This window comes from Felis catus, chromosome A1 (genome assembly GCF_018350175.1).
Source record: "Felis catus isolate Fca126 chromosome A1, F.catus_Fca126_mat1.0, whole genome shotgun sequence".
NCBI lineage: Eukaryota > Metazoa > Chordata > Mammalia > Carnivora > Felidae > Felis > Felis catus.
Genome location: NC_058368.1, coordinates 53,538,538 through 53,558,786, shown reverse-complemented (window position 1 = coordinate 53,558,786; position 20,249 = coordinate 53,538,538). Strand labels below are relative to the sequence as shown.

General features: G+C 41.4%; 1 long non-coding RNA gene across 2 annotated transcripts in view; it reads right to left on the bottom strand.

Annotated features, from left to right (window-relative positions):
• Positions 1 to 20,249, bottom strand: part of LOC109498754 — a 376,552-nt gene that overhangs the window by 355,980 nt on the left and 323 nt on the right. The window contains exons 2-3 of one of the 2 annotated variants that reach the window (XR_002155647.3): positions 17,409 to 17,488; positions 14,827 to 15,415 (exon numbers count right to left, since the gene is read on the bottom strand). This is a non-coding gene — a long non-coding RNA (uncharacterized LOC109498754). Of the gene's footprint in view, positions 1 to 14,826; positions 15,416 to 17,408; positions 17,489 to 20,249 lie in introns of those variants that run through there. The other variant, XR_006595902.1, reaches the window with a different exon arrangement.

The following is a 20,249-nucleotide window of genomic DNA, read 5'->3' as shown; positions in this document are numbered from 1 at the left end:
ACTGTGGGACTCGAACTCACCAACTGTGAGATTAGGACCTGAGCCGAAACCAGAGTTGGACGCTCAACCAACTGAGCCACCCAGGCGCCCCAGTATCTATCAAATTTAAGTGCACATACTTATGATCCAGAAATTCTACCTCTAGGAATTTATCCTATGGAAATACTTAGGCATGTGCAAAATGACATTCACATAAAGCTCTTCACTGGAGCACCGCCTATATTATCAGGAGTTTGGAGAGTTCCATCAATGGGGCCTAAATAAGTGGCAAGTCATCTAACCATGGCAGACAACACTCTTGCTTGTCTATCCTATGATCATTTCCCAATTTTTTTTTTTTTTTTTTTTTTTTTTTTTGCTATTGGGCCATATTTTTCTAATCCTCTTCACAACCCCAGGAGATTAATCTTGAAGATCCTAAATCAATCGCAGTCTTTTCATTCATACAATAAAATCTCCAGACTACTCTCTCTGGAGGAAACCAAAGGCTAGAGGCTGAAAGATTTACTTTTCTTGAAATACCCCTTTGAACATGTCCTTTGTAACAAGGACATGTATGTATGGGGGAAAAAATCATAAAATTTTTAAATAATTTATCCTCCTTTATTTATTTGTTTAATTAATTTATTTATTTATTTTTATATGTTTATTTGAGAGAGAGAGAGAGAGAGACAGAGAGAGAGAGAGAGAGAGAGAGAGAGAGAGAATCCCAAGCAGGCTCTGTGCTGTCAATGCAGAGCCTGACCGGGGCTTGACCCCATGAATCATGAGATCATGACCTAAACCGAAATCAAGAGTTGGACACTTAACTGACTGAACCACTCTAGCACCCCCATCCTCCACTTTTTAATTTAAAAACCTGAAGCCTAAAAAAAAAAACTCACAGATTTTTAAAACAGTAGTAGAAATACAACCTAAGTTTACTGTACTCTAGCTGTAAAGTGAGGTGCAGCAAGGCTCAGCCTTTCTGGAAGTGAGGTTTGCTGCTATTTGTTTTAATAGCATCTCTTCACTCCCCAGTGGATATACAGAATGGTTTAGAGGCTGATGACTACAAAATTCGGCAAGAAAAGCTCAAATTCTGTCTCTACTACTCCCCCTACCAGCTACATGACTTCAGGCAGATAATATACTTATTGGAACCTCAGCTGATTCATCTTCAAACAGGCTAATAATGAAACCTTAGAATTGTGAGAATTCAATTAGTTTATTTGTTTTATTTTTATTTTTTCAATTTTATTTAAATCCAAGTTAGTTAACATTTAGTGTAATAATGGTTTCAGGAGTAGAATTTGGTGATTCATCACTTACATATAACACCCAGTGCTCTCCTTAATGCCCATTCCCCACCAGCACCCCTCCAGCAATCCTGTTTGTCCTCTGCATTTAGGAGTCTCTTATGGTTTGCCTCCCTCTCTGTTTTTATCTTCTTTTTCCTTCCCTTCCCCTATGTTCATCTGTTTTGTTTCTTAAATTCCACACATGAGTGCAATCATATAATATTTATCTCTCTTAGCTCTATGCTGAGCTTTACTGAGTGCTCTAGTGGATGTTGATTATTGTAATGTGTTCACTGAAGTAAGGAGATTTCTTTTTTAATGTTTATTTTTGAGAGAGAGAGAAAGAGAGAGCACAAGCAGGGCAGAGGCAGACAGAAGGGGAGACACAGAATCCAAAGCAGGCTCCAGGCTCTGAAGCTGTCAGCAAAGAACCGACATGGGGTTGGAACTCATGACCTGAGCCAAAGTTGGATGCTTAACCAACTGAACCACCCCAACGTTTAACCAACTGAGCCACCCAGGCGCTCCTGAATTTTTTTTAATGTATATTTATTTTTGAGAGAGACAGACAGGGTGCAAGTGGGGGAGGGACAGAGAGAGGGAGACACAGAATCCAAGCAGGTTCCAGGCTCTGAGGTGTCAGCACAGAGCCCGATGTGGGGCTCAAACCCACAAGTGGTGAGATCATGACCTGAGCCGAAGTTGGACACTTAACGGACTAAACCACCCAGGTGCCCCCACCAGGCACCTCTGAATTAAAGAAGACTCAGTGAATTTTTGGTTCCAATCAGGAATTTTTCAGCATTTCTCAAAATAATCAAAACCACCACACCAGCGGTCATGAATCTGAGGTTGGCATAACTCCTATCAAATTAGTAAAAGGTTTTTCTCCTACTTTAGTTTTGCCAGAACATTAGAATGACCTAGCAAGCTTTGGAAAGTACTGTTGCCTGGGTTCCATCTTCAGAGATTCTGGTTTCATTGTTTTGGGCTGCAGTCTGGGCAGCAAAACCTTAGAGGCATTTTTGAGGTTCTCAAGATTGAGAACCCCTGGCCTAGGCTCTTCATTAAATCATCTGCTATTAACTTAGTTGCAGCTATTCTCATCATATTGGCAGAGGTTTTGAAGGTCTATGCATTTCCCCCATAGATCAGAAGTTTCATCAGGGCAAGAGTGATCTCTTTTTTTTCTTCTTTTTTCTATTCTTTCTTTCTTTCCTTTTTTTTTTTTTTAATGTTTTAACCTCTGCCTTCTATCTTCCCTTTAGACTTGCGAAATACCTAGCTGAATCTCAGTATTCTCTGGTGATTGATCAGCTATTAAAAATGGAAAAGTCTTACAGCAGCTGGAGGCCTCCCTCCACCAGGGTCTCCCTCCTCAGGTGGTAAACTGTGAAGAGAATCTCAGTCAAGTGGGGCACGTCTGCCACACTGCTCTTGCTCCTTCTATGAGCAAATATTTTGGAGAGGGGTTCCATTCTCAGCCAAAACAGTCATGTTCCCTGTTGTTTTTCTTGTCCTCCCAATCATTTGCAACTCTGACTGGATAAAATAATGCACACAAAACCATGCCCAGAAGTAACCAACAATTTTGGTTTTGCTTGCAGACATTTAGGGAAGGAATGTGATATATTAGAAGAGCACTGGATTTGAGGTGAGGACAGGGGTTCAAGTCCTGCACTACCACTTACCACTGGGGAGTCACTTTGCACCACAGGTAGGCCTTCATTTCCTATTTCATAAGACAGGTAATGATGATATAGTATTGTTAGGATAATGAGATCATGTGGGTGAAATTCACTTTATAAAATATAAAGCATTTTTCAAATATTAATTATGGTTGTGAAAGGAATCAGGGACAACACTAAGCAACTGATTATATTGATTGTATTCAACAATTATTTAGCATCTCCCATTTACAATAAAAATATTTCCCTTAGGTCTTTCCTTGTTTGCCTAATATCAGATTCTATATCCCTGTCTAAAATTTAACTTGGTTGTTTTTATTCCTAACATTGTAACAGGACTCCAATTTGTCATCTAAACCCAAAGCAGGTGTGTCATTATTGAGTTAGTCCTTTTTCCAACAAGCACTTCAGAAAGAGGACATGATATAAAAGGCAAAGTGAAGGAAGCTGATAGGTACCACTCATTCATCCATTCTGTAGGAGTGTGTTATTGAGAACCTTCCAGGCATCTTGAGAGCCCACCAGGGGCAAGTGCTATCTACGGTTGAAGGAATGACCAGGTCAGACACTGGTGGAGCTTCAGTCTGGCAGGGTAACGTGTGATAAATGTCTCAACTGGGAAAGATGGCAATCATTAGCAGGGTACTCCACATAGTCAAAGGCTGTAAGAATTCACCAGCCCAAACAGAGCTGGGCAGGACTGGTGCCCAGGCATGGAGAACAGGAAGGTCTGGGCAAGAGACAGCATGGTTCGTTAGAATAACTGAAAGATGTTCAGTGTACCTGGAATGTCTGAGGGAAAGTGGTTGAGAGAAGAGCCTGGGAAGGTAAATATTAGTCATAAGCCATGGAACCCCTGTCAAGGAATTTGGAATTTATCCTAAGGGCATTGGGAAACCATTAAAAGACTTGAAAGAGGAAAATGATATAATCAGATTCCTAGGGGTTTTGTCTGTGGGTTTTGCTTGGTTGAAATGTGGAGCACGCATTTAAGAGGAGAAGGAAGGGGGAAGGGGACTGGATGTAATGCTGCTGAGGAGAGATGTTTGTGACCTGGTCTTATGTTAGGACAAAAGGAGTTGGAGAGATGGAAGGGAGCAATGTTCGTAAAACTCAAATCTGATCATGCCACTCCCATGTTTGAAACTCTTCAAACTTTTCCCACTGTTCTTAGAATAAAATTTCAAAAAAAAATTTTTTTTAATTTTTTTTTCAACGTTTATTTATTTTGGGGACAGAGAGAGACAGAGCATGAACAGGGGAGGGGCAGAGAGAGAGGGAGACACAGAATCGGAAGCAGGCTCCAGGCTCTGAGTTGTCAGCACAGAGCCCGATGCGGGGCTCGAACTCACGGACCGCGAGATCGTGACCTGGCTGAAGTCGGACGCTTAACCGACTGCGCCACCCAGGCGCCCCAAATTTCAAAAACTTTTAATGTGACTTATAAGGGTACTTCATGTTTTGGCCTCCTTCCCCTTGCATGCTGACCTCTCTGTTCTTTTTATGCGTTAAGTTCTTTGGACCTGAGGGCCATCCACACAACCTGCCCAGAAACTTCACACAGGCCATGATTGGTCCACTGAGCAATGAATGAAGTGGCTGATTTAAGAGATATGGAGGAAGTCAAATCAATAAGACTCAGAGGCTTATATTGAGTCCGAGGTGGTTGCAAGCTATCTGAGAGGAGATGCTAACTAGGCAATTGGAACTAAGTACTTAGCACATGCCAGATTCCATGCCAGACATTTTCACATGTATTATCTCATGTAATTAACTAAAGCCAAAGGTAAATCAAAACCATTAACTATATGACCTAATTTTAAAGTAGGCTCCACACTAATTATGGTAATCTGGACTATGAGAAGCCTATACCTATTCATCCAGGAAAATGAGCATTTTATCCTGAAGGAGTAAAAAACTGTGTAATGATTGAGTCACTTCATTTCCAAAGTATCCTTATGGCATGATTATGGGAACACTTAAAAAAACAAAAACAAGTATAGATGGGCTGGTGAGTAATTTTATTCCCACAGAAGAGTTTTAGGTGCCCCTGGTCTTTTGCATGAATAATCACAGGGCCCAGTTCATTTTAAATAAACCAAGTAGAGGTACAGAAGAAATGTCCTAACACCTTCACCTCCAACAACACCCCTCAAGCCACATGACCTTCTACACCAATTTCTGTAAGGGCTTCCCCTTCCTACTTTTGGCAAGGTATTAAAGGCCAGATCTGTCAAGTATTTCTTGCACCTAGCTTATACTCACTGTGTATCTAGGTGCAACGTTAGCATTCCAGAATACATTTCCACTGCGCCCTTCAACCCTCAGTTTCTAGGTTCCCCAGCAAAAGGACTAAGCTCTTTGTTCCATAATCGTTCAGAAACATGTTCCTCAAGGTATAATCTGTACCTAAGCACACTGGAATCAACAGAGCCGCTTTCTTAAAACATAGGCTTGGGCCCGTGCCCCCCATCTACTAAGTCAGCATTTCTCAAAATGGGGCCCCAGAGTCTGCATTTAAAAAAGAAAAATGCTGTCCGGGCACTATTAAGCAAACTAAAGTTTGAGAATGTTGAAAAACATTTTAAGTATGGTAAATAATTCTCATTACACATTTTGCTACCACAAATAATTGCGGAATATCTCCTCACAGAAAAGTAATATACCAGAACAATACATACATTAAATAAATAAATAAATATTTGAATCCTCAAGTAAAAACAAGAGACGATTTGAACACTCCGAATTGGACTCCATGAAAGAAGGCTTTAAAAGATTTTACCCACCTACTAGAGTAATTGATGGAGAACAGAGTTGTAAATGTTTTACACAGAAGTACTTAATACCAGATCAGTATTCACTGATTACAAAAAATAAGCTAACTGAAGGGGGTACTTTATAAATAAAATGTTTTATTGAGAGGTGAGATTTACGTTACAGAGTAATTCCTAAGAAATGAGGTTTTTGTTATTAGATTTTGTTTTCTGTTTTGTTCATTTGTTTGTTGTGTTTTGGTAAGTGCTTTTCCAAGAAGTTTCCCAAAAGGAATGGCAGAATTGACTCTGTGAATTAAACTCTCAATTATTACCAACAAACTTTTATCCAATGCCTGTATCATTACTCACAGAAAGACTGTGTGTGTGGGTTTACATATATATATATATATATATATATACACACACACACACACACACACACACATATATATACACACACACATACATACATATGTTTAATATATACACATATATACAAAATACATAGAGAAATAATAAACTCTCAACCCAAACAGGGATATTTCAGTGTGACTAAAACTCTTTTGTTTTCCAAGACAAATACTATTATTTGAAAGATACTGGATAAACGGAGGTATATGAGACTAAATCCCCACTTAATCTGTATTTTTTAAATTGGAAAAACAGAAGAAAAATCATTTCTGTGAACTTTTTCATTCACAAAGCTGCAGTCTTTTTGTTGTTGTTCAGATACCAAAAACTTAATTTTTAAATACTTTTCTTTTGCAAACTAAATAGAAAATTATATTATCCATCAATTAAACGTAGGTAAGAAGTAACAGACATTGAACAGAAGAGAGATACATACTATGCATGCCAGGAAAATTAAAACTTGGATGTTGGGGAAGGGGGGTATGTGCTTTGATGTACAAAAGAACCATTGTTTATGTGGGACAAAATCTCCCCAGTATGGAACAGAGATAAAAAGGAAGGAGTTTCTAGCAGATCAAGGTCAACTGAGATCTATGAATAACATAAATGCTATTAACCTAGTACCGAGTGAATCACGGGAGTTGAGCAGGGGACGGTCATGTGGCAGAGTGTTTTATGTCACTTTGTGTTATATAATGAGCATATGCAGCAAGATTCCTAAATACTATCCAAACTGCCATAGAAGAAGCTTTAGGGAGCTTGAGAGAACAAATCAAAGAACCAGATCTGAGGCACAGCAAGGTAATAGGGATGTTCAAACAGTGCAGCAAGTTTACATATTTGCAGGCATCCGCACAATCTCACTCTGCAGGAAACAGCGTGAGAAAGGATTCCTTAGTCGGACAGCTAGAGGCTTATTATGTACAATGTCGCCTCCCTCATTATGTTCCTAGTTTATTAGTTAGAAGAGATGCAGACGCAATACCTTCCTCTTATGACTAATTTAAAATACTGGAAGCCTCGGTGGCTCAGTCGGTTGAGTGTCTGACTTTGGCTCAGGTCATGATCTCGCAGTTCGTGAGTTCAAGCCCTGCGTTGGACTCTGTGCTGACAGCTCAGAGCCTGGAGCCTGCTTCAGATTCTGTGTCTCCCTCTCTCTGCCCCTTCCCTGCTCATGTTCTGTCTGTCTCTGTCTCTCAAAAATGAATAAATGTTAAAAAAAATTTTTTTAAATAAATAAAATAAAATACAAAATAAGCTGTGTCTCCTTTCTTCAGGGGAACAGTAAAAAAATCACTAAGTATCATTCTTTTCTCAGCTTAATCTACCTGAAGGCTTGTGATCTCTTTCATCTAAATCTTACTGAAATATATATTTACTGAATATATTGAAATATATAGTCATAGAAAAAATACGTTTTTTCTTTTTTTACATCGCAGACCCATACGTTTTGAAAGCACAATACGAGGAGTTGAAAAAAGGAAAAAACACAAAAAAGGAAAGAAAATGAGAAGGAAACAGAGGCCCTGTAACTGGTAACAGTAAACTAATCCAACAGAAAATAGGAAGAAAACAAAAGAAAGAGGGAAAAAAGAAAGTAAAAGTAAAGAATATAAAGGTAATTTGGAGGTGGCGGGGGGCTGGGTGGCTCAGTCGGTTAAGTGTCTGACTCTTGGTTTCAGCTCAGGTCATGATCTCACAGTCTGTGAGTTCAAGCCCCACGTTGGGCTCTGTGCTGACAGCTCAGAGCCTGGAGCCTGCTTCGGATTCTGTGTCTCCCTCTCTCTCTGCCCCTCCTCCCACCTCAAAAATAAATAAACATTTTTTTTTTAATTCAAATATAAAGAAAGGTAATATTGAGGGGGAGCGTGGGTGGCTCAGTTGGTTAAGCATCCAACTCTTGATTTTGGCTCAGATCATGATCTCATGGTTGGTGAGGCTGAGACCCATGTCAGGCTCCATGCTATCTCCTGCCTGGGATTCTTTCTCTCTCCCTCCCTCTCTGCCCCTCCCTTGCTCTTTCTCTCTCAAAATAAATATTTTTTTTTAAAAGGTTAATTTTTTTTAAAGTAGACTACACAGTAATATGCTTTTCACTAACGGATTACATATCCATCAACCCACTTGAGGTATAAAACCTTACATAAAAACACTGAAAACTCATAAAAAGCAAGCACTCTACAAGATTAGCCCATGAATGACATCTTAATTTGAATGCAGCTGACCATATATATTGGGTTTCTACCACTTAGACCCAATTTCAACCTTATCCATCCATTTATTTAACAAGTGTTAAATGCCTTCAATTAGGCACAGAGAATACTGCAGTGAACAAGACACAGAATTACTGCCCTCACAAAGTTTCTTATTTTAAGACTGATTTGGGTGGTTATAGTGAGTTGAATAGGGTTCTCCCAAACGCCAAGCCCACTCAGGGACGCCTAGGTAGCTCAGTCAGTTAAGGCTCCAACTCTTGATTTCGGCTCAGGTCATGATCTCACAGTTCGTGGGATTGAGCCCCACATTGGGCTCTGGGCTGACAGCATGGAGACTGCTTGAGATTCTCTCTTGCCTTCTCTCTCTGCCCCTCCCCAGCTCGTGCATGCTCTCTCAAAATAAATAAACTTAAAAAAAAAAAAAATTCAAGCCTATCCAGAACCGCAGAATGTGGCAATATGGCCTTTACAGCTGTAACTAAGGATTTTGAGATTTAGGGTGGGCCCTAAATCCAGTGTTTGTTGTCCTCATAGGAGGAGTAGACACAGAGAGAAGGCATTCATGGGAAGATGGAGGTGAGACTGCAGTGATGGAGCCACAAGCCAGGGAAGGCCAAGAACCACCAGCAGCCACCAGAAGCCAAGAGAGAGGCATGGGACGGTTCTCCCACAGAGCCTCCAGAAGGAACCAACCCTGCTGAAACCTTGATTTCAGACTTTCTGGCCTCCAAAACTATGACACAATACATTTTTTTGTTTTATTTTTTTAATTTTTTAATATTTATTTATTTTTGAGAGAGAGACAGAGTACAAGTGGGGCAGGGGCACAGAGAGGGAGACACAGAAACTGAAGCAGGCTCTGGGCTCTGCGCGGTCAGCACAGAGCCCAACGCGGGGCTCGAACTCAAAAAGCGTGAGATCATGACCTGAGCCGAAGTCGAACATTTAACTGACTGAGCCACCCAGGCGCCCCAAAATTTCTTTGTTTTAAACCACCAAGTCCATGGCCATTCATTATGACGGCCCTAGGACACTAATACAGTGGTGTTAATGCAAAAATCAGCATGCAGATTACAGTCTCTCATCGCAGAGTGCCACTGAGCATGTGAGTGGCCAGAGGAAATAAAGGTACAGATGGGCGCTGGCCTTAACAATGTCCTCAATAAAAGGACCAAAGAACAGAGGTGAGTTTGCTTAAAGGTTCACAAACTATTAAGGCCTGCAGAAATTTTGATGATGTCAAGATTCATCCAATTCATTTTACAGCTGAAGAAATTGATGTGGTCTGTCTTTTCGCTTCCCTTTCTCCTCTGCCTCAAGTGAGGTGCAGATGGTCTGTCCTATCCCAGGCAGGAAGTCTCTGTCTGGCTGACACCTGGAATGATTCAGCTGGATTCCCAGAGGTGTGGAGGGGATATTTCTTGCCAGTAAGATGGTAACTATAAAATCCATTTACTTTCCAGTTATTACTACTTACTACTTACTACTTACTACTTTCCAGTTATTATTACTTACTACTCTGTAAGTAACAATGGGAGAAGCAAGAAATGTGAACTTCTGTCCTATAGAAACACATTCACAATCACAAATATGAGACATGTCATATTTAAACTGTAAGTAAAGTCAAACAAGTATCTTTTTGGTCCCTGGGTTAAAACTAAAGACTCAAAACAAGGCAGAAGAAAAGGAAACTTTAGAACATTTCTATCAGTGGCATTTAAAACAAGAGCAGTCCCTGATGAACATGGGTGCAAAAATCCTCAACAAGATATTAGCCAACTGGATCCAACGATACGTTAAAAAAAATTATTCACCACAACCAAGTGGGATTTATACCTGGGATGCAGGACTGGTTCAATATCCGCAAAACAATCAATGTGATTCATCACATCAATAAAAGAAAGGACAAGAACCATATGATTCTCTCAATAGATGCAGAGAAAGCATTTGACAAAATACAGCATCCTTTCTTGATAAAACCCTCAAGAAAGTAGGGATAGAAGGATCATACCCCAAGATCATAAAAGCCGTATATGAAAGACCCAACGCAAATATCATCCTCAATGGGGAAAAACTGAGAGCTTTCCCCCTAAGGTCAGGAACAAGACAGGGATGTCCACTCTCATCAGTTATTCAACATAGTATTGGAAGTCTTAGCCTCTGTAATCAGACAACACAAAGAAATAAAAGACATCCAAATTGGCCAGGAGGAGGTCAAACTTCCACTCTTCACAGATGGCATGATACTCTATATGGAAAACGCATATATTGCAGGATATAAAATCAATGCACAGAAATTGGTTGCATTCTTATTCACCAACAATGTAGCAACAGAAAGAGAAATCAAGGAATCGATCCCATTTACAATTGCACCAAAACCATAAAATATCTAGGAATAAATCTAACAAAAGAGGTAAAAAATCTACACACTGAAAACTATAGAAAGCTTATGAAAGAAATTGAAGAAGACACAAAAAAATGGAAAAAGATTCCATGCTCCCAGATAGAAAGAACAAATATTGTTAAAATGTTGATACTATCCAAAGCAATCTACATATTCAATGCAATCCCTATCAAAATAACACCAGCATTCTTCACAGAGCTAGAATAAATAATCCTAAAATTTGTATGGAACCAGAAAAGACCCCAAATAGCCAAAGCAATCCTGAAAAAGAAAACCAAAGCAGAAGGCATCACAATCACAGACTTCAAGATGCATTACAAAGCTGTAATCATCAAGACAGTATGGTATTGGCACAAAAACAGACACTCAGATCAATGCAACAGAAGAGAGAACCCAGAAATGGACTCACAAATGTATGGCCAACTAATCTTTGACAAAGCAGGAAAGAATATCCAATCGAATAAAGACAGTCTCTTCAAGTCATGCTGGGTAAACTGGACAGCGACATGCAGAAGAATGAACCTGGACCACTTTCTTACAACCATACACAAAAAACAACTCAAAATGGACTAAAGACCTAAAGGTAAGACGGGAAGCCATCAAAATCCTCAAGGAGAAAGCAGACAAAAACTTCTTTGACCTTGGCCTCAGCAACTTCTTAACACGTCTCCAGAGGCAAGGGAAGCAAAAGCAAAAATGAACTATTGGTACCTCATCAAAATAAAAAGCTTCTGCACAGTGAAGGAAACAATCAGCAAAACTAAAAGGCAACTGACAGAATGGGAGAAGATATTTGCAAATGACATATCAGATAAAGGGTTAGTATCCAAAATCTATAAAGAACTTACCAAACTCAACACCCAAAAACCAAATAATCCAGTGAAGAAATGGGCAAAAGACATGAATAGACGCTTCTCCAAAGAAGACATCCAGATGGCCAACCGACACATGAAAAATGCTCAACATCACTCATCACCAGGGAAATACAAATCAAAACCACAATGAGATACCACCTCACACCTGTCAGAATGAGTAACATTAACTCAGGCAACAACAGATGTTGGCAAGGAGACGGAGAAAGAGGATCTCTTCTGCATTGTTGGTAGGAATGCAAGCTGGTGCAGCCACTCTGGAAAACAGTATGGAGGTTCCTCAAAAAACTAAAAATAGAACTACCCTATGACCCAGCAATTGCACTAAATACTTAACAAGGTATTTATCCAAGAGACAAAGGTGTGCTGTTTCGAAGGGACACATACAACCCCACGTTTATAGCAGCACTATCAACAATAGCCAAAGTATGGAAAGGCCCAAATGTCCATCAATGGGTGAATGGATAAAGAAGATGTGGTATATATATACAATGCAGTATTACTTGGCAATCAAAAAGAATGAAATCTTGCTATTTGCAACTACGTGGATGGAACTAGAGGGTATTATGCCAAGCGAAATTAGTCAGCCAGAGAAAGACAAATATCATATGACTTCACTCATATGAGGACTTTAAGACACAGAAGAGATGAACATAAGGGAAGGGAAGCAAAAATAATATAAAAACAGGGAGGGGTGCAAAACATAAGAGACTCTTAAAAATGGAGAACAAACTGAGGGTTACTGGAGGGGTTGTGGGAGGGGGGATGGGCTAAATGGATAAGGGGCACTACGGAATCTACTCCTGAAATCACTGTTGCACAATATGCTAACTAATTTGGATGTAAATTTAAAAAAGAAAAATTAATTAATTAATTAATTAATTAATTTAAAAAACAAGGGCAGAACTTTGCTATCTGGCTTTGAGCAGACTAATTCTACTTAGAAAAACCAGACAAGGGGCAGCTGGGTGGCTCAGTCGGTTAAGCGTCTGACTTCAGCTCAGGTCATGATCTCATGGTTTGTTAATTCTAGCCCCACATTGGGCTCTATGCTGACAGCTTAGAACCCAGAGCTTGAGATTCTGTGTCTCAATCTCTCTCTGCCACTCCCCCGCTCACACTATTCTTTGTCTCTCTCTCTCTCTCAAAAATAAATAAAACATTAAAAAATTTTAAAACCAGACAAGCAGGACCATACACACATCCCCCCCCCCACACACACACCCACACCCACACCTATTTAATGTGTTGAAAACTATCAAAGTAGCTCCTTGAAGAGATCAAGATCCTTGAAAGAAGAAAAGTTAATCAAGGGGGTGGGCAGAAAGTGGCTGCTGAGATGCAGAGAAACTGAGCAAAACTTTTAGCAGTCTGATGAAACAGGAGAGTCAAAAATGGGAGGTCAGGACCGTCAAGAAACCCAAGATATAAGAAATCAAGATCCTGGACAGAAGGGATCCATAGGAAAATCAGCCTGATAGTCTGACCCATGTTTCCTCTGGATAGTCATCCATTTGTCTGTGGTGCTGGCCAAGAGATAGAGAAGCTGATCCAGAAAGTGCTTGCTAAGCGGCTGAAACACTAAGCAGAGCTATTAAGAGTCTCACTGTGCTAGGAAAAATATTAATAATAATAAGAGTTCAGGGTCGCCAAAGTGGAAGTGCCCAGGCAAACTGTCCAGTTTGAGCCCTGCACAGGGCTCGGCACTGACAGTAAGGGGCCTGCTTGGGATTCTCTCTCTCTCTCTCTCTCTCTCTCTCTCTCTCTCTCCCTCTCTCTCTGCCCCTCCCTTTCTCTCTCTCACAAAATAAATAAATAAACATTAAAAAACAGGGGTGGCAAACCTTAAATAGTCAAAGCCTATAAGAGGGAGACTCAGGCTCAAATTGGTTTCCCTCTAATGGATTAAGGTGATCTCCACTAACTGCCTTCCAGAAACCAAACAACCACCTCTCCAAAGAGAGTATCATCTAGACCCTCTACAATGTTTCATAAAATTTCCCTGGAAGATTATCAGGCACACCCAGATGAAGAACTACAATTAAAAAATCAAAATAGAAACAGACGCAGTTGTGATTCAGGTATCGAAATTATCAAACCAATGTTAAAACAAGGGCAGATTCCCCTCCCCCCTCCACCTCTACCACAGATCATTCACAAAGTACCACAGACAAACTTGTAGTGCCTGAAACTAGAATGGGGCCCTGCCCAGCTAGGAATCTTGGTAACTCAGAAATGGGCTTCTCCTTGGAAGACATGTGTGTGGAGAGACCTTGAATAATAGCAGGGAAATCTGACTGCCGTCCCAGAGGCTCATTCATTACCCTTAGTGATTACTCACATGAACCCAGTACCTCCCCAAATCTCCTAGAGTCTTGAATTGTTGCATAGCCTTTAAATTTCTTTTAATGATTATTTATTTTTGAGAGAGAGAGAGAGAGAGAGGCAGAGCACAAGCAGGAGAGGGGTAGAGAGAGGAGACACAGATTCCCAAGCAGGCTCCAGGCTCTGAGCTGTCAGTGCAGAGCCTGACGCGGGGCTCAAACTCACAAACTGTGAGATCATGACCTGAGCTGACGTCAGATGCTAAACTGACTGAGTCAACCAGGCGCCCCTGAATTTTTTAAGTAAAGCTGAACTCTGTGCGAGGACAGGAGTTAGGGTAGACCGGCTTTGTGGTCAGGAGAAGAGCAGGGGGCTCAGAACATCAGCAGAGAGTTTGCTAGGAGTTGCAGTGCAGGCTGGCTGCTGACCAGGACTGTAGGACGGAAGAAAATGGAGATCCCACAAAGATTTAATTAATATTCCTTTACTTTTATTCATAAGAGGCTAGGGGTGAACATGGAAGAGGGGGTATGAGAATTTCAGCCCCCTGCCCCTGTCTTCTCTTGTCCCCATGTTCAGTCAGTCACAAATCAAAGAATTAATAAAACTAAGACAAGCCTGGGGCAGCCGGGTGGCTCAGTTCGTTAAGCAGCCGACTTTGGCTCAGGTCACCATCTCACAGTTCATGGGTTTGAGCCCCGAGTCAGGCTCTGGGCTAACAGCTCATAGCCTGGAGCCTGCTTTGGATTCTGTGTCTCCCTCTCTCTCTGCCCCTCCCCCACTTGTGCTCTGTCTCTCTCCTCTGTCTCTCAAAAATAAACATTTAAAAAAATTAATAAAACAATTAGAAAAAAAAACAAGATAAGCCTCCCCATTACCTAATTCAATTTATTTTCTTTGATCTTTTCCCTCTCGTTTCTTCTTCCCAGATTCCCTCCATGGATACTGCATTTTATCCTCTTCTTTTAAGGTGCCCTTAAAGCTATGCACACTCCCCCCACCCTCCCCCTAAGCCCCAGCACAGGCCTGTCCCTGTGGTAACAGCTTCTGGAACCAAGACAACCAAGCAGAAAGGAAACTAAGGGGGTGCCCGGCTTTCTCCACCGGCAGCATCAAGTGTGCTCAGAAGGCAGGCAGGGCCTCTGACCCTGATCAGTGCACACACAGGAGTGAACCATTCTCTCCACTGGGCCAAGACACATGGCAGGCTTTGCTTTGGTCACATCTGTGCTCTGTGTGTCCTTGCAAGCTAAAAACAAAGGAGAGGGTTTTACCCTGTCTCTCCCTTCCCATAATTGCTTTTAGTGGTGAAGCAGTTAATGCGGTATTCCTCCTCTTGGCTCAGAGTTTTCATTCTTTATTGGCACCGTTTCATCCCAGGAGACAATAGCAGATTGTTTCTGGTGTTCGCAGAAGGATCTTGTTCTGGCAGGCAGGCTTCCAGTCAACAAGCTTGACATCTTCTGCAAAGAACGTGCATGTGCTGTGTTTGAACCTGACTTTCAAGTGTCTTGTATAAAGACAATCATCCTAATCACAACCTGCAACTGTGTTAGGAACTTGCACAAAACTGAAACCAAAAATACTCCTGAGAGAGACTGAGAGAGAAGCGAAGAGAGGAAAGAGTAGGCAAGGGGTACTGAAATCCTTGGACCAAAATGCTCTGGGCTCTCTTCGTGTCACCTGATTAGAAAAAGCCCTTCTCTTCCTCATCCCTCTGACCTGGTTAGCAGACTTAAAACAGCGATATTGGGTAATCTTAACCACAGCAATCACCCCAGATGAGGAACTTCCCTGGCAGGAAGAGAAGAAATGGAAAGCAATGCAGGACTCCCTACTGGGATCTGTGGGTCCCTCCAGAGCCAGCAACTGCCCCCTGAGGCCTCAGATCCCCCTCCACCAGTGGCCATTCCACTGACAGCTAGGCAGAAAGCACGTGTAGATAACCTTCAGGAAAGGCTGTCCCAGGGGGGACAAGAAAGCTGAACTAAGAGAAACAATCATCAAGTCCTTCCTATAGTCACAGTTCATAAAGCACAAAGCATTTTGGCCTACCATGTCTCAAAACTCTATGTGAAGAAGACAGATTTTTAAGATAAGGAAACAAACTCATCGAGGCAAAGCGACTTGCCAGAGGTCACGTGGCTAACCAACAACAAAGCTAGCTATTATAAAATAAACTTTCTGGAGGAGGAATGACAAATCTGTCATGCAGAAAAATTCCAAATAATCCACTGAGACGCTCTGCTTTCAAGGAGGTGGAGCACAACTCCCCACTCCTTGAGTGTGGGCTGTACATAGCGACTTCTTTCCAAAGAAGCTGCCATGGAACGGTGAGCATAACTTCACAATGAAGAACCTAATAAACACAACTGCAGACAAGCGGTCAAGGTCAATATCAACTTATAAGTCATGTTGATAGCACGTACCCTAGATCTGATGTGATGAGAATGGAACTTTACCTCCATAGTCTTCCTCCCCAAAACCCATAACCCCAGTCTAATCATGAGAAAGACACTGGACAAATCCCAGCTGAGGGGCACTCCACAAACACCTGACCAGTGTCCCTCAAAATTTTCCAGGTCATCAAAGACAAGGAAAATCTGAGAAACTATCACAGCCTATGGAAGCCTAAGGAGACACGGTTACTAAACGTAATGTGGTACACCAGATGGGATGCTGGAACAGAAAAGGGACAGTAGGTGAAAACTAAGGAAACCTGAATAAATTATGGACTTGAATGAAAATGTACCAATGCTGGTGCATTAATTGTAACAGATCATACTAATGTAAAATGTTAATAATAGGGAAACCGCACTGGGTATACGGGACCGCTCTGTAGTATCTTCTCAATTTTTCTGTAGATCTAAAACTGTTCAAATATTAAAAGTTTATTTAACTCAAATATCAGGCTCTGAGCTCCAACTCACAACTTTCTATAAGAGCACACAGTTCTACCTCTTGTTAAGCAGGCATCTTCTTGGTCTGCAATTCAATCAACATCTAGTTCCCTTGGCAAGCACTAGATTCTGAGAACGCAAGCGCCATGTCAGCTTTTGCTGGGCATTTGACCCCCTAGCGCATTGCACACCACCTGGCACATAGTAGGTACTCAATAAATATTTGCGGAATGAAAGAAACCAGGTTCAAGGGTGTTTAGAACTGGTTTGTCTAAACGTATTAGATTCAAACATTCAACCCTAGGTCAGAGAAAAAGCTAAACTATTTAAGGTATCAAAATAAGAAAATAAAATCCCAGACCCTATTTCAGTTGGTAAAGTGTTAATTCCAATGGTGGTGGTAAACATGGTCATTTAAGAACAAAGCAGAAACTACAGCAAGGTTACAAATGTGATTTGGAACTCACATTGCAAAGAAGAGGAAAAGAAGAGTCCGTGAACTCTAAGCTACAAGCTGGTGTCGCATTAAAAGTCAGTGTTATCAGTGTGTACTCACAGAAATGCATTTGGAGCCCACACGTTATTCTTTCACTCCCGTGGCTTCTTGGCTTTACTCAAAATACAGTTTGAAATTCCCTACAGAAATGAGACAAAATAATAAAATGATTACAGAATAAACAATGGCCCCATGAGGAAAAGTTTAAAAATTGAGGAAGTTTAGCTAGAAAAGGGAAGAGCTGTTAAGTGACTTGATAATAATTACTTAATATATAACAAGTTTTTATAAGGAGAGAACTAACCACTTCTGTGGCTTGACAGAAAACCAGACAAGAGAGAATTGAGCTTGAATTGCCATCAGGTTTTATCATCAGAAATTTCCTCTTTTATATCCTGGATAGCTTTAAAATTAGAATGGTCAGCTATCTGGTCAACATGGCCTACTAAGAATGGTGGCCCTGATGATACCCTTGTTGATCTATGAGTCTATTATCTGACTCAGTCTTCATTCTGCACATGGATAAAATGATGGTACAAGGCTTTCTTCCATCACCAACCAGACCACAGTCTTTACGTGGCCAGAAACCACTTCTGTGTTGTGCACCTCTCCCCTTATCACCAAACATGATTTCCTGGCAGTGAGTGCTCAATAAATACTCGCCAAAAAACAAGTTAATAAGTAAATCAACCCTGAATAATGAAAACGATGACCAATTATATTCTGCGTTTTTAGACTTAAGAGAACATGAAGTAGAAGAACGAGAGCAAAAGAATGTTGCTTTCATTGATCACTATTTAATCATCTAAAAGAACTTAAATAGATATTCTAAAGAAAAGCCTAGAGGGGTGCCTGAGTGGCTCAGTCAATTAAGCGTCTGACTTCGGCTCAGGTCCTGCTCTTGCAGTTCGTGAGTTCAAGGCCCACGTCCAGCTCTGTGCTGACAATTCGGAGCCTGGAGCCTGCTTCGGATTCTTCGTGTGTGTTTGTGTGTGTGTGTCTCTCTTTGCCCCTCCCCTACTAGCACTCTGTCTCTCTGTCTCTCTCTCTCAAAAATAAACATAAAAAAAAAAAAAAAAAAGCCTAGAGAAAGGCATTGACACAGTCCCTAACACATTACAAGCTCTATGGCAAATGTATTTTCTAAAGATGGCCACAGTTAACATGACCCTTCCCACATGTTCTTACCAAGTGAGACTGACACACCTCCACTAGGGTCTGTTTCCTTTTCTTGAATCTAGGCATACCTTGCAACTGTTCCAAAAGTTGCAAAAATGATGCTGTGTAACTTCTGAGTCAGACAAGGCAACATATGGCTTCAGCTTCTCTCTCTTTCTCTCTTTTAGGATGCTTACCCTTGATTCTCAGCCACCATATTGGGAAGCAGCCCAGGCCACGTGGAGAAGCCAGACATGCTCACACCAACATCAAGCACTAGACATGGGAGTGAATGCGACTTCAGATGATTCCAGTCCCCAGACTTCAAGTCATCTGCCTGTGGACCTAGTCCTCATGGAGCCCTCTTTCCTGTGCTAACCCTGAATTTCTGATTCAGCAAAACTGTAAATAGTAGCATATGATTATTAGCGTTTTAAACCACTAAATCTGGGGTTATTTATTACACAGCAATAGATGACTAATACAGGTACTTACTAAATGTTAGTTTAACTGGTTTAATTGACTTGAAGATCCCTAATTTAACTGCACAAATTTCCTGAATACCTACTCCTATGTGTCTGGCACAGAGTTAGGCCCTAGGAACATACACAGTTAAGACATGGCCCCTCCCTTCCACCAGCTTCCTGTAAGGGGATTAAACACAAAGTAAAAAGTTCATTTCAGAATAATATGATCTATCTTATACTATAATATATAATATATATCTTACACTAGTAGATACTTCCGGGCTGAAACTGGTATCCTAAATCAGGAAGCAATTCCCCTGTCCCTGTGGGCCCCTATTTACTTGAACTGATGGGCATGCGGTCTCCAGGCTTATCCAGTGAGGGTACCGACCGGAACTGTAGCTAAAGAAGGAGTCAGAAGTTATGTTTTCAGTGCACCGAAGCTCCGGAGAAGGGAAGAGATACAGAATGAGGGTTGGTATGTGTTACACAGCGCAGGCCTGATTCTGAGTCTCTCTGAGAGAGGGGTAAATTGAGAAGTAGAAAGAGTTAAGTTCCTGAAAGATCTTGCAGGACCTTCAGCTCTGGCAAGACTGTGTCAGAGGCCCAGTGGTAAAGGTGCAGTCTGTAAGACTGCAAGTATGATGTGACCGCCTTAGTGATTTTTCACTCAATTAATACAAAGTCTATATTTTGTTTTGTTTTGTTTTTAATGTTTGAGAGAGAGCGCGCGCGCAAACAGGGGAGGGGCAGAGACAGAAGGGAGCGAGAATTCCAAGCAGGCTCCACACTGTTAGCACAGAGCCCCACGCGGGGCTCCAACCCATGAACCGGGAGACCATGACCTGAGCCAAAACCAAGAGTCTGGCGCTTAACCGACCGAACCATCCAGGCGCCCTTAGGGGTTTTTTCTTTTATTGCGGCAAAAGAGACCTAACCTAAAACTTACCATTTTAGCCATATTTAACTGTACACCTCAATGGCATTGAGTACATTCACAATAATGTGCAGTGATCAGCACCATCCATCTCCAGGGCTTTTTCATCACCCCAAACCGAAACCGTGCGCCCATTAAGCAGTAACGGCCCATTCCCTCTCCCCCTGCCCCTGGTCACTCCTATTCTACTTCCTGCCTCCACTTACGACTCTTCTAGGGTGGGGGCTTCCGCGCTGAAATTTGAAACTGGCCTGGTGGAGGGAGGGAGGAGAGATGGAAGAAAGAGGCAGACCCTTCCAGGCTGCTAGGCGGCAGTTTTTAAAAAAGCAAGGGGGGCAG